Source organism: Tupaia chinensis, unplaced genomic scaffold, assembly GCF_000334495.1.
Source record: "Tupaia chinensis unplaced genomic scaffold, TupChi_1.0 Scaffold000118_1, whole genome shotgun sequence".
Taxonomy (NCBI): Eukaryota; Metazoa; Chordata; class Mammalia; order Scandentia; family Tupaiidae; genus Tupaia; species Tupaia belangeri.
The window spans coordinates 3,463,959-3,467,438 of record NW_006159584.1 but is presented as its reverse complement, the minus strand read 5'-3'; positions in this window follow the sequence as shown (position 1 = coordinate 3,467,438).

Below are 3,480 nucleotides of genomic sequence, written 5' to 3'. Positions count from 1 at the left end.
CCCACTTTCTCTTTCTCTCTTTCTTTCCTCAAAGAGCACATGCACCCTATAGCAAAAACTAAAAATTAATTAAATTTAAAAAAGAAAGTGCCTAGCACACATAAAGAAAACATTCTGTATGTGCTAAAGACCACTAATGCCATCATATATTTCATCATGATCATTACAGTTATATTTCTTGGTTTCAGATGCGTGAACACTTTTACATAATTTTTCTGCAGAAGTACAGGTTTACTGAATTAATGGAGGTTCATCTTTTTCTGCACCCTCTCTGTTCTAGTAAAATATGTCCTTTGTTTGAGTAGAAACAGCTATTGCAACAATTCAAATGGATAGAACTAGGCATGACTTACACTCCTAGGACAACCCAAAGCCATCTATTTGGTTTTGGAAATAATAATTTTAGACATTGTTTCATAAAGTTTGTGTTACAAGGAAGCAATCTCTTTCCAACGTGCTCCTGTGATATATTTAGGTCAAGAAGAATTCCTCTCGCTCAGGCAAAATATTTAGCCTGATAATCCTCTTGGTTGTCAAAAGTCATAAATTTTACAATGTGATATAGACAACTATGCTCCCCAAGAAAGATATCTATAAGGTAAAAGAAGTCACTAGATTTGACTTGAATGATGCATTTTCACCCTAAGTGAGCATCTGATACTTCATTCATTCGTATTTAGCCCGTTTAAATTCTCCATCTCTGGCTGAGCCAAGTCGGTCGGGACACATACAAAAGCAAAATCCTTCACAGATCACATGCAGGCAGCCATGTCCACAGCTGCTCTCATTTCTTCAACGTGTGCCTTCTCCAGTCCCTTGAAATCATTCATTATACACATTGTTTTCTTTTTCTCTTACAGAACTTATTCTTCCTTCTTGCATTTGCTTATGCCCTTCCTCCAATGTCACATATATTGGTGATGAGATTTATAATCAGGTCCTGCCTTTCCTCCTCTATATCCAGTCTTCATAATAGACTGACCAGTCAAACAAATTAATCAAATTTTCAGGGCTATATTCTATCCTTGAAAATGGGCATTATTAACATGTATACTAAGTCCGGTTTTGGTCTCTATAGACTAAGAGTTGTAGGATGAATCTTTGCCTCTTTTTTTTTTCTTTTCCAAAAGAAAATTTTGCTTTGTTTTTCTCTCATAAATATAAGTTTATCATTTGTAGTCTTTAAAAATAATTTACACTTGAACTTTCATAATTTGATAAAGCACTCATGAACCAATCTGTAAACTAGTCTAACAGACGCAAAACACTTTTTAGCAGACATGACTGTCCTATTTTTTTTCCTTATACCCACCATCTATCACACACTCTCTACCAACCACTTTCCCCCTTATTGTCTCTAGCATCCACTCCCATCCTCACCACCATCACATGTTCAGATACCTCAATCTCTACCATAAAGTGCAGACACTCAGTATACTGAGTGTGGATATTCAATGTGTATCTTTTTAAGTCTGGCTCGCTTTGCTTAACATTAAGTCTTTATTCATCCATTTTGAGTCAAATGATGGAATCTCATTGTTTCTTATAGCTGTGTAATATTCCATAGTATCTATGTGCCACAGTTTCTTAGCCCAATCATCATTTTTTGGACATTTTGTTTGGTTTCATTCTTTAGCCATTATACACAATGCTGCAATAAACATGGATGTGCAGATGTCTTTCTATTGAGTGTTTTCTTATTCTTTGAGTAGATGTCAAGAAGTGGGATTACTGGGTCATATGGAAGTTCTATTCATAAGTTTTTGAGAAATCTCCATTGTTTTCCACAGAGGATGGACTAATTTACATTACCACCAACAATGTAAGAGAGTTCCCTTTTCACTATAGCCTTGCCAACCCGTGTTATTTATTTTATAATTTATTCTTTGATTTTTTTAAAGACTCAGTATGTTTCATCCACCAAGCAAATCATCACTTCTGCCATACCCCACACAAACATTATGAAAAGTAAATAGATAATTAAAAATAGAGTAAAAATAACACATATTAGAATAAAACATAATTTAGGCCCATGAAGAATAAGCTATTTAACTACCTTTATTATATAACATCAAGCAGCAAAGTTATTATTGAACAGCAACAATAGCATTAAGAAGAAAAAAAATCACAGATTGGTCAAATACTTTGTCACAGACAAAGCAATCTTCCATAATTTTGTCACAGAACTCCTATAACCTCTTTTTATATATACACAGGTAGTTGTTATAATTTTATGAGGGAGATGAGAATCAAGAATGATAATTGGGGACCAGCAGTTAGCATAATAGCTATGTCGCTGAACTCCCATGTAGTCGACCGCGGTTCGTGTCCCAGACCCGGTGGCTTAAACTCACGCTAGGTGCGCATGCATGTGTGCCCAAGATCCCGAGAGGAGAATGGAGGAGAGGGGATTGCGACGTGACCATCCCCTCTGGGGGGTGATTTCTCACTTTCTATCTCTCTGTCTCTCTCTGTCTGTCTGGCGAGCATACGTGCCCTATAGCAAAAAAAAAAAAAAAAAAAAAACCCCCAAAAAAAAAAAAAAAAAAAAGAATGATAATTGGACCTGGTGGTGCTGCAGTGGTAACAGGAAGGATCCACATGGGAAGGATCCTGGGTTCGAGACGATGAGAAGTCAGGTGTCATGTGCCCATGATCTCGGCCAGCTAGGGCTCAGGGTAGATCAAAGTGTGAGAATGTTCTTAGGGGTGGTTCTCTCTCTATCTCAGAAGAAATAAATAAAAATAAAACTTATAAAACGATGATAGTAATATCTCAATCCATATTTCTTACTTTAGTCTAATAAACTGTATCAAAGAATTTCTGCAGTTGAAAGCAAGAGGTTATATCCTGAACTTTTAAAGAATCTATAAAGAAATTAGTTGAAGGTAGAAACTTCCTTTAGATAATCTTAGTTGAGCTGACTTTTAGCTTTTAATCTTATCACTAAAAAACAAACATATTCCAGAGTTAAAATAAACCATGGAACATATTTTCTATAGCATCCAATCTCATGGAGACCATAATCTATCTGGTTCTGTTGTTGTTGACCATAGGACTTGCTTCACAATGGCTTCAGATCCCAGAAACCAAGACCAGCCCATTTTCCTGCTTATAGATAATAGAAACAATATAAGAACACTTGGCTACTGGATCGGAACTAAGTAACAAATTCGCTTAATGTAGAAAGGACCATATTTAGAGACCAGTGGATGGCATAATGGTTATGTTGCTGGACTCCCACGTAGTTGACTGTGGTTTGAGTCCCGGATCTGGTGACTTAAAACTTAACTGGGGTGCATGTGCATGCTTGCCCAAATTTTGAAATTTCTCGCTTTCTGCCTCTCTGTCTCTCTGGTGAGTGCACCTGCCCTGTAGCAAAAATTTCTTTCTCAGGAAAAAAAAGAAAGAAAAGATCATGTTTAAAATAAACATTCTTGATATATATATATATATATATATATTCTTGATATATATATA